Here is a 12,922-nt window from a genome sequence, read left to right on the forward strand (position 1 = left end):
CAGTCAAGATATTTTAAGGCATGAAGAATTTTTACAAGGAAAAAACATTTAAATGTGTAATTCTGGTGATCAAAGATGAGTTTTAATGATCAACTATACGGGGGACTTTAAGATTTTCAGGTAGGTCTAACAAGTAGGATATATACAGATATTGAATAAAGTTATGAAACACTTCACAGTCTTCACTGAATAAATTATCAATTAAATATAGATTAATCCTTATTAAAGCTAACCAAGTTATTCACTCAAGAGCAGTGAGTGATTTTCTCATTTTTACAGCCCTAATATATACAGTATATAGCAGATCTCAACTGCTTGATTATTAATATAATTGCAAAATGTTTACTATATTATTGCTCATATATCAAACTTTAATCACATACACAGTATAATCACGTAAAATGATACTAAATAGTAAATCTCAATTGCTTTAGCGTTTATTGTATCAAAATATAAGCTATTTTTCACATAAAGCGACGAAAACAACTGCTCGATTGTTTATATTCTCGCAATATTTTTTTACATTTATTTCAGACACGTGAATAATGGTCCATATTACAAAGAAAAAGAGACACACATAAAAACAATACATTTATCTCCTGTATAGGCTCATAAGCCAGTGAGTCCAAATACTAGAAGAGTATCGCACCGAGCTTAGTCCAGGGTTGGTCAATGCAGTGATTATACTGTTCAAAATTATGTTATAGTACAGCCCTAATCTTCTAAATGTGACTGTAAGGCATGAAAATACTATGAAAAAATATGGTGAGTTTAAATGACAGTGTATGAGAATATGTTGAGATAAAATTAATTGATGAAAGTTAACCAAATGTATCTGAGATGTAGTTTCAGGATCGTCAGATTCACACTGTACACAGAGTGATGATACTCTTCTCAGATTCACACTGTACACAGAGTGATGTTACTCTTCTCAGATTCACACTGTACACTGCAGAGTGATGTTACTCTTCTCAGATTCACACTGTACACTGCAGAGTGATGATACTCTTCTCAGATTCACACTGTACACTGCAGAGTGATGATACTCTTCTCAGATTCACACTGTACACTGCAGAGTGATGATACTCTTCTCAGATTCACACTGTACACTGCAGAGTGATGATACTCTTCTCAGATTCACACTGTACACAGAGTGAGTTACTCTTCTCAGATTCACACTGTACACAGAGTGATGATACTCTTCTCAGATTCACACTGTACACAGAGAGATGATACTCTTCTCAGATTCACACTGTACACTGCAGAGTGATGTTACTCTTCTCAGATTCACACTGTACACAGAGTGAGTTACTCTTCTCAGATTCACACTGTACACAGAGTGATGATACTCTTCTCAGATTCACACTGTACACTGCAGAGTGATGTTACTCTTCTCAGATTCACACTGTACACAGAGTGAGTTACTCTTCTCAGATTCACACTGTACACAGAGTGATGATACTCTTCTCAGATTCACACTGTACACTGCAGAGTGATGTTACTCTTCTCAGATTCACACTGTACACAGAGTGAGTTACTCTTCTCAGATTCACACTGTACACAGAGTGATGATACTCTTCTCAGATTCACACTGTACACAGAGTGATGATACTCTTCTCAGATTCACACTGTACACAGAGTGATGTTACTCTTCTCAGATTCACACTGTACACTGCAGAGTGATGATACTCTTCTCAGATTCACACTGTACACAGAGTGATGATACTCTTCTCAGATTCACACTGTACACAGAGTGATGATACTCTTCTCAGATTCACACTGTACACAGAGTGATGATACTCTTCTCAGATTCACACTGTACACAGAGTGATGTTACTCTTCTCAGATTCACACTGTACACTGCAGAGTGATGATACTCTTCTCAGATTCACACTGTACACAGAGTGATGATACTCTTCTCAGATTCACACTGTACACAGAGTGATGATACTCTTCTCAGATTCACACTGTACACAGAGTGATGATACTCTTCTCAGATTCACACTATACACAGAGTGATGATACTCTTCTCAGATTCACACTGTACACAGAGTGATGTTACTCTTCTCAGATTCACACTGTACACAGAGAGATGATACTCTTCTCAGATTCACACTGTACACAGAGTGATGATACTCTTCTCAGATTCACACTGTACACAGAGTGATGATACTCTTCTCAGATTCACACTGTACACTGCAGAGTGATGATACTCTTCTCAGATTCACACTGTACACAGAGTGAGTTACTCTTCTCAGATTCACACTGTACACAGAGTGATGTTACTCTTCTCAGATTCACACTGTACACTGCAGAGTGATGTTACTCTTCTCAGATTCACACTGTACACTGCAGAGTGATGATACTCTTCTCAGATTCACACTGTACACAGAGTGATGATACTCTTCTCAGATTCACACTGTACACAGAGTGATGATACTCTTCTCAGATTCACACTGTACACAGAGTGATGTTACTCTTCTCAGATTCACACTGTACACAGAGTGATGATACTCTTCTCAGATTCACACTGTACACAGAGTGAGTTACTCTTCTCAGATTCACACTGTACACAGAGTGATGATACTCTTCTCAGATTCACACTGTACACAGAGTGATGATACTCTTCTCAGATTCACACTGTACACTGCAGAGTGATGATACTCTTCTCAGATTCACACTGTACACAGAGTGAGTTACTCTTCTCAGATTCACACTGTACACAGAGTGATGATACTCTTCTCAGATTCACACTGTACACAGAGAGATGATACTCTTCTCAGATTCACACCGTACACAGAGTGATGTTACTCTTCTCAGATTCACACTGTACACAGAGAGATGTTACTCTTCTCAGATTCACACCGTACACAGAGTGATGTTACTCTTCTCAGATTCACACCGTACACAGAGTGATGATACTCTTCTCAGATTCACACTGTACACAGAGTGATGATACTCTTCTCAGATTCACACTGTACACAGAGTGATGTTACTCTTCTCAGATTCACACTGTACACAGAGTGATGATACTCTTCTCAGATTCACACTGTACACAGAGAGATTATACTCTTCTCAGATTCACACCGTACACAGAGTGATGTTACTCTTCTCAGATTCACACTGTACACAGAGTGATGATACTCTTCTCAGATTCACACTGTACACAGAGAGATGTTACTCTTCTCAGATTCACACCGTACACAGAGTGATGTTACTCTTCTCAGATTCACACTGTACACAGAGTGATGATACTCTTCTCAGATTCACACTGTACACAGAGTGATGATACTCTTCTCAGATTCACACTGTACACAGAGTGATGTTACTCTTCTCAGATTCACACTATACACAGAGTGATGTTACTCTTCTCAGATTCACACTATACACAGAGTGATGATACTCTTCTCAGATTCACACTGTACACAGAGGTGATGATACTCTTCTCAGATTCACACTGTACACAGAGTGATGATACTCTTCTCAGATTCACACTGTACACAGAGTGATGATACTCTTCTCAGATTCACACTGTACACAGAGTGATGTTACTCTTCTCAGATTCACACTGTACACAGAGTGATGATACTCTTCTCAGATTCACACTGTACACTGCAGAGTGATGATACTCTTCTCAGATTCACACTGTACACTGCAGAGTGATGATACTCTTCTCAGATTCACACTATACACAGAGTGATGATACTCTTCTCAGATTCACACTGTACACAGAGTGATGATACTCTTCTCAGATTCACACTGTACACAGAGTGATGTTACTCTTCTCAGATTCACACTATACACAGAGTGATGATACTCTTCTCAGATTCACACTGTACACAGAGGTGATGATACTCTTCTCAGATTCACACTGTACACAGAGTGATGTTGCTCTTCGCCGCTCGTACGCGTGCTTCTTTGCGCTTGGCGGGAGGGATTGAGCTCATGGAAGGAAAGCTAAGCGTGTCTCCATATGTGTGAGACCCTGGAGATGAGGAAGATATGAAACATCACATCCACTGACACGCTTCTGTGCGCTGGTGTGTGAAGACACTCGACTCGACTTCAGTCCTGTCACTGGGAGAGTGTTTCTTTCGCTGACTGTTGCATTGTCGTAGTATATCAAGTTTCAAATTTAACAATGTTATAAAGTGATTGATACTGCCTCTTGTTTTTAAAGTGCCCCTTGTAGTCAATAATTGTATCCCTTTGCCTTAAAACTCATCTTTGATCAACAAAATTACATATTTAAAAGGTTTTATTTTTTTGCCTTAAAATATCTTGAATGTAACTTGACACCCTTGCCAAATTTAGTATGCGCGGTTCTATGAATATGCAAATGAGCCCCGCCTCCACTCACTCACTCAGCTCAGAGATCCACTGGTTGACGATCACACGTTGATCTGATTGGTTACAAGGTAGTTTGTGACGTCAGAAACACCAGCGATTTCAAAGCGTGTGTTTGAGACTGTCTTTGGTTCACTGCAGTTTTAAGGAGGAAATACTCAGCAATGCTGTCGACTTATGAACTTACACATGGTTTGTCTTAAAGCACATTAAACACACCACATAGACACATAAACTACATTAAACGCTTGATCTCCACCACAGGGGGACTTTAATAATTTGCTGTGATGAGCAACAGGACATTTTGTAGATCACTTGGTTGATGTTGAGTAGCTCCGCCCACCGTGGAATCTCATTGGTCCAAAATCCGCTCTGCTATACATTACATTCTGATTGGCTGTGACAGTTTAGGTGAACAGCAAATGCTTGTCTCTATCTGGATACGCTGCATCCGAAATCGAATAATTCCCTACTATATATTATGTAAAAAACATTACGCCAACAGAGTAGTGTGTCCAAGTTCATAGTAAAGGGAAAAGTCCTCAGATGACCTGCTTCTTCAGACGAGATTCTAAAATGCGCATACGATTGACACTTTACTATCCTATGAGGCCACGGGAGAGCATTTACTAGTGACAGTAACCGACGTAACAAAGCGGCAACCTCCCGGTCTCTCTCGTGAATCCAACACTGAAGTGAGTTAAACTGCAGTTCATCCACTGGCCACTAGAGGCCGGCTGCAGAAGAGACTCAATCCCATAGACCTCCATGTTAAAATGCCCAACTTTACAGCAGAATAAAACATGTTTACAGTCTGGTGCAAAAAGAAGTTTTGGTCTATAAAGCTAATTTTGTCCTTCATGACGACTGTGAGGGGGGTGAACTTTTTTATAACTCATCCGTTTGAATTATAATAAGCCTTAAAGTTCTGCATAATTAAGGGTGTGGCCACTTGAGTGACAGGTGGATAGTCGCTGATGTCAATACTAGCCGTTTGTCTGCTGTCTGTTAGCGTCACGTCACCTCAGCTAATCCGCCTCGCTGCACATTTACGTTTATCCGGGAGTGACGCTGCCAAGATGGCGACGGCCGGCTCCGCCCACTTTGGGCTTCGAAAACGCTCTTCAGAAACACTACGGGTGACGGCACACACACTACGAACATATTATATACAGTCTGTGGGTGTAACTGATGTTGGTAGACATCACATGATGAGGACAACATGGCGGATGAAGTACATCCAAATTTCATTCATAGCATATAAAAAATAATATTGAAATTGAAATCTAGAATCTAATCAGACAGTATGTGATTACTTTCAGACTCATATTTGTTATAAATGTAGGCTAGCTAATAAATAATGAATGTATAAAAATGAAAATGACTAATATTGATAAATAAATATGATCTGGCTAAATTGGGCCGTTTGTGTCGCTAAATATGATAATATGATGTTAATGTAATCTATAAATGCATTACATTGCAATGCAATTTAGGATTTATGTTTAAGATTTATTTTTATATTTGTATTATACTTTTATAAATGTACATTTAAAATATATTGTAAATCAAATATATATATAGGCTATATATATACAGTATTAATTATATTTGGAACTATACGGTTATCCGGACCACACGTGTGTCTTTTAGTCCCGTATAGTCCGTATAGTCATCCCTGATTGGTCTTAACCCCAGTGACGGGTAGGTTTAGGGGCGGGGTTAGGGGTTAGGGGTAGGCCATCGTGTGGTCCGGATAACCGTATAGTACCTTATATTTAAATAGTTATATATATATTTACTTTTTTATTTTAAATATATTTCAACATTTAAAAAATATATTTTATTATATATATATTTGTGCTGTCAAATCGACTAATTGATTAATCGCATCTAACATAAAAGTGTTTATAGATATATATATTTACAAATGTTAGATGTGATTAATCACGAATTATCGATTTGACAGCATTAAATAAGATTTTTTTTTAATATATTTGTATATGTACAATGAAATTGAGTTTTTTTCTCACACATAATATTAAAATTTTTGGCTGAATGATTTCTTTCAAAAAGAGAAATACTTTTGGTTTGGATGTATATATATATATATTATAAAAAAAAAAAACACTACACTTTACCGTGTAGAGTGTGTGTAAAGAGGCCTGGTCTGAGGCGTTTGAGAGCAGGAGATATTGATATCGAGGTCATTGATTAAATGATTGGTCAATAGTCTCGTCTGCAGTGTTTTCTTGTGAAGATTTAAACCTTCGCTGATCAGATTCATTAGATTGGAGAGCTGAGTGGCTCTGATTTCTCCTGAGGATTCGTCAGTGTTGTAGGATTTAACTTCAGTTGACCAGAGCGATGCTAATCAGTTTCTCTGAAGGATTCTCCAGCGCTGCGCTCGTTCCCGGAGATGTCAGAGATCGTTCTAATCGTGCAGCTCTATATATGTGCAGAGAAACATCACAAACGTTCAGAGCTGCACGTGTGTGTGTGTGTGTGTGTGTGTGTGTGTGTGTGTGTGTGTATACACATGTCCAGATAAGAGCAAAGCACTCTGGGATATCAGCCTCACCTCCGGCTTCTCATTTATTCATGCAGTTGGACATGTCGGTGGCCAAGGTCGCAGCGGACACGAGCGTTTACTCACATTCAATTACACACAGAAGACTGATCCTGGATCTGCACCGGCACTTGAAGAGGCTTTATCCATGATTGAGCATCACATCAGACTCGGTGTGTGTGGCGTTCACAGACGAGCACTGACAACTGATCACTCTCCTACTCTAACCTCAACATGATTGCTCAAAAACCTCAGACAAACGTCCTGCTCTGTGGAAAATCAATAACTCAGCCGAAAATTTAAATAGTGTGTGTGTGAGAAAAACAAACTCAGCTTCATTGTGTTGTCTGATTGAAAATATTAAATCAATTATTATTTATTTTAAATATATTTGAATAATTACATATAATTAAATAAAAATATAATGTATAAATATATAAAATATAAAGTAATTTATTAAATAATTTTTAATATTTTACTTCATTTCACCAGGGCTGTCCTGGTCAATATGTATTATGGAACAGTTAATATATGCTACTTTTGGTCACACTACATTGCATGTTTACTTTTGGTACCTTAGAAATAAATAAATAAATATATATATATATATATATATATATATATATTCTATAAAATAAATTATATAGTATATATATGATAAACTGATTATATACTATATGTATGTGTGTGTACATACTGTATATATATTCTCATTCTTTCTCTCTCTCTCTCTCTCTCTATATATATATATATATATATATATATTTACACATGCACACACATATTAATCACATCTACAAATTTGTAAATGTACTATACACACACACACACATATATTTACAAACTTTTACTTTAGATGCGATTAATCAGTTTGACAGCTCATACTACTTTGCATAATTGCACATTTACTTTTTTTTTTAATCCGAGAAATACATCATGTCTTAAAGGATTAGCGGAGGATTTTCCCGAATTTTAGAAAAGTGGCCCTCTCCACTTTTTGAAAAAATGCACATGCGCAACACTCCCTGCTCCCGAGAGGGAACACCTATTAAACGCTAGCATCGCTAATCATAGCTTACATTAACTTTTACTAGCAGTGATTATAAATGGATTTCTCCAGATAGCATGCCAAACTTTACCTGTCGAGTAGAAACTTCGCGACTGAGACATCAGTGGGAAGCCCAACCTGTGCTTTTAGCTTTTAGCGCACGCCAGCGAGTGAAATATTCTCCCAAAAACACTCTGGTCTTGTTTCTTTCTTCAGAGGCCTTTCTCTTCTTGTCATACAATTCGTAGATACTTTTTCTCTTGCGACCCTCAGACATTTAGAAAAAACCCGGTGAGAACGGCGAGCTTCAATGAATGGCTGAAACCATAACTCATATATACACCTGAGAGTGCGCATGCGCAGAAAGGACGAGCACGTACGACGGCCTTACGTAAACATATCACCAGAATGATTGACAACTAGGAGGACCAATAGTCTTGATGATCCACCCGGAAAAAGAAAACCCTCCACTATACCTTTAAGTTTTGGCAGCCTGATAGAATAATGGTGCGAAAGGGAATATTAAAATGAGTGGCTGATATTATGACACTATGCCTCCTCCATCCATGCCACTTGAAATGAAAGAGCAAGTTGAGAGCATTGCATTGTGGGATAGAGTAGTGTGCTCTGCTTTTACAATCATGCGTTTGGCAGAAGCTTTTATCTAAAGTGACGGATTCAGTTTATGCAGTCGCTGGACGGAAGACAATATCTCACACTCACACTCACACACACACACACACACACACACACACACACACACACACACACACACACACACACACACACACACACAGTCAAACCAACATTTATTCAGACGCCTTCAACATTTCTCACATTATCACAGTTTATTCGCTATAGTTTAGAGAATGGTAATAAATATGAGCAGAACTCAGTTGATATTTGACTGGTTTTGTCCGTCCTTCTGTTAGACTGTCTCACACATGAATTATGTTGAATATCTGTCAGCTGTTAAATTTAACTACACAATTAGATAATACCAGTTTAGCTCAACCAATCACCAAGCAATGCTTCATTTTGTTCAGTCTGTGTGTAAAAAGAGCATTAGCAATTAAAGACAAAACACTTCAGCAAAACATGATCAGCTCATAGTGTCCCAATCATTTCTGCTCCCAAATGTTTATTAATGTTACTGTTAGTCACTGTATGAAGAATATTTGGGTATAATATGTCACAGTTTACTTTATTTTGCTCTCCTCACTTACAGAAGTGAACTATAGTGTCCTGATCACACTAGTGAAAAAAAAAGATCAATATTTAAATCTGGGGTCTGAATAATTTTTGGTTTGACTGTATATCATGCATTATTCTAATGCAAACTCAGCCGACCGACACTAGTTCAAACGAGACATAACTAGACAGTGAGCCATGGCTTCATGAACGCATGCGTGTTACATAAGAGCGAGAGTCTTGCGGACATCTCTCTCTCTCTCTCTCTCTCTCTCTCTCTCTCTCTCTCTCTCTCTCTCCATGTGAGAACCTCAGGAGACTCTAATGGAAACCAGCTGTTTGGCCGATCACATCTACAGACCTCCAGCGCTCTCATTGGCTGTGGCTGAGCCGGCTGCTCTCTGATTGGCTACTGCATGAGCGTTCCACTCTCTGTGGTTGGTCTCTGTCGTTATGCAAATGAAGTGTTTGCTCGGGGAGAAAGGGTCAGTTTTAGTGCAGGACATCAAATAACACCGACAGTCAAACATCAGACTCGAGCATCATCTCTTTCTTGAATTTATCAGACTAACAAAGTTTGATATTTTTCATATTTATAGTAACAAACATCTATATTTATTTATGTACAGTAACAGTACTGTTCAAAATGTTGGGGTCAGGACACACTTTTATTCATAAAGGATTCATTAAATTGATCAAAAGTGACACTAAAGACATTTATAATTTTACAAAAGATTCTATTTCAAATAAATGCTGTTCTTTTGGACTTTCTATTCATCAGAATCCTGAAAAATTACAAAACAAAAATTTCCACAAAAATAATTACTGTTTTCAAAACTCAATTTCTTGAGCATCCAATCAAAATTTCATGTTACACTGGATCATGTGACACTGAAGACTGGAGTAATGATGCTGAAAATTCAGCTTTGATCACAGGAATAAATTACACTTTACTATATATTCACATAGAAAACAGCTGATTTACATTAGAATAATATTTCACAATTTTTACTGTATTTTTGATCATATTAAAGCAGCCATGAGCAGAAGACACCAATTTGGCGAGATAATATGCACCACATTATTCACGATGCCGTTTAATTTTATATCACAGTCAGATATATAATCATAAATATACAATATTCTTTCCCTCCCGTCTTTTGTTTGTTTGTCCTCAGCATGTGTGAATGAGCATGAGAGCAGAGCATGCTGGGATACCCGGGAGCGTGTGTGTTCCCAGAGGATGCTGGGATGTGTGAATGTTTGGGGGAAGGACAATGACCGACATCCCAGCGCGAGGTTGCCGTGGTGATGGAGGACCATAAACGGGACGAGGGCGATGTGTTCATTTCCGCAGTCTCGTTCTCTCGAATATAATAATATCAAACAGCCGTCGAGCTAATATTTCATTTCATTCATAAGTCAGGTCTTATTGTGAATGAATCATCAGCCCATGAAAATACAAGCAACCCTAACCAAGATTATTAAAATCCAGCTTTTAATGTTGTTTATGTGTCTATGTGGTGTTTTTAATCTGCTTTAAGACAAAGCATGTGTAAGTTCATAAGTCGACAGCATTGCTGAGTATTTCCTCCTTAAAACTGCAGTGAACCAAAGACAGTCTCAAACACACGCTTTGAAATCGCTGGTGTTTCTGACGTCACAAACTACCTTGTAACCAATCAGATCAACGTGTGATCGTCAACCAGTGGATCTCTGAGCTGAGTGAGTGAGTGGAGGCGGGGTGAATTTGCATATTTATATGTGTATAATTGTATATATTATTATATATATTATGGGTCACCGTTCTCACAGGGTCATCATAAGAAATTGTTATTTTATGTAATGTAATGTAATTAGATTAATTCGTATACGTATATGTACGGGACACCAGCTAAAGCGCTCAGAAACGCAGTGTTACACAAACAAGACTTCACAAAGTGTGTGTGTGGAAACAGAGAGCTTATATAGGCCAACATTAACAAACAAATGAATGAATGAATGAGGCATTTATATGTACTACTGTACACCCAAAGCGCTTTACAATCATATACCAGTGTGAAGCATCCACTGGGCCACAGCACAACACCACACACACACACACACACACACACACACACACACACACACGCTATAGTGGAGGAGAGAGAGTGGTAGAGCTGATGGAGATTATGAGGATGCCATGATTGGTAATGCCGAGTCCTCACTGGGGTGTGTGTGTGTGTGTGTGTGTTCACACTGCACGATGGATCGACAGGGGGTTTCACACTGCATGACTTTCCATTTCACACTCAACCCAGCGCACAGACAGTCAGGAGTAACGGCAGGACACCGGGTTGCACCGCTGCTCTTCACCAGAAGTGTCGTGGGATTATTAATGCCCACAGAGAGTCAGGATCTCGGTTTCACGTCTCATCCGAAGGACAAAATGACACACAGGTGGAACTAATCAAAACATGATGAGTCCAGGCAATGGATTATGGGTAATGTAGTTCATGATGGGATACAGGAGTCGGGAGGAGTGCCCTCTGGTGGACATCATACAGTTATTCTTGTAAATTGTAAAGAAGCAGAACGTTTTCTGTTAGGCGTAAGGTGTGTGTTACAGTATTTAATGTATAATCTGTAATGTAATGTGAAATCTGTGGTTGTTGGTTTCAGTCGTGCGTATATGATATTTACTCACACACTGCTATAACGCTGCTGTAACGCCGCTGTAACACCGCTGTAACGCCGCTGTAACACTGCTGTAATACTGCTGTAACGCCGCTGTAACACCGCTGTAATACTGCTGTAACGCTGCTGTAACGCCGCTGTAACGCTGCTGTAACACCGCTGTAACACTGCTGTAATACTGCTGTAACACTGCTGTAATACTGCTGTAACACCGCTGTAACGCCGCTGTAACACTGCTGTAATACTGCTGTAACACTGCTGTAATACTGCTGTAACACCACTGTAACACTGCTGTAATACTGCTGTAACACTGCTGTAATACTGCTGTAACGCTGCTGTAACGCGCTGTAACACTGCTGTAATACTGCTGTAACGCTGCTGTAACGCCGCTGTAACACCGCTGTAATACTGCTGTAACACTGCTGTAACGCCGCTGTAACACCGCTGTAATACTGCTGTAACGCTGCTGTAACGCCGCTGTAACACTGCTGTAACGCCGCTGTAATACCGCTGTAACACTGCTGTAACGCCGCTGTAATACTGCTGTAACGCTGCTGTAACGCCGCTGTAACACCGCTGTAATACTGCTGTAACACTGCTGTAACGCCGCTGTAATACTGCTGTAACGCTGCTGTAACGCCGCTGTAATACTGCTGTAACGCTGCTGTAACGCCGCTGTAACGCCGCTGTAATACTGCTGTAACGCTGCTGTAACGCTGCTGTAACGCCGCTGTAATACTGCTGTAACACTGCTGTAACGCCGCTGTAATACCGCTGTAACACTGCTGTAACGCTGCTGTAACGCCGCTGTAATACTGCTGTAACGCTGCTGTAACGCCGCTGTAACACCGCTGTAATACTGCTGTAACGCTGCTGTAACGCCGCTGTAACACTGCTGTAACGCCGCTGTAATACCGCTGTAACACTGCTGTAACGCTGCTGTAACGCCGCTGTAACACTGCTGTAATACTGCTGTAATACTGCTGTAATACTGCTGTAACACTGCTGTAACGCCGCTGTAATACTGCTGTAATACTGCTGTAACGCCGCTGTAACGCCGCTGTAACGCTGCTGTAACACTGCTTTAAACA

General features: G+C 39.4%; 1 protein-coding gene across 3 annotated transcripts in view; it reads left to right on the top strand.

Annotated features, from left to right (window-relative positions):
• The window catches only part of wasf1 (WASP family member 1), a 60,328-nt gene that overhangs the window by 17,344 nt on the left and 30,062 nt on the right, over positions 1-12,922 (top strand). The gene's annotated exons all lie outside the window — the stretch shown is intronic.

Source organism: Leuciscus leuciscus (assembly GCF_965113295.1).
Source record: "Leuciscus leuciscus genome assembly, chromosome: 19".
NCBI lineage: Eukaryota > Metazoa > Chordata > Actinopteri > Cypriniformes > Leuciscidae > Leuciscus > Leuciscus leuciscus.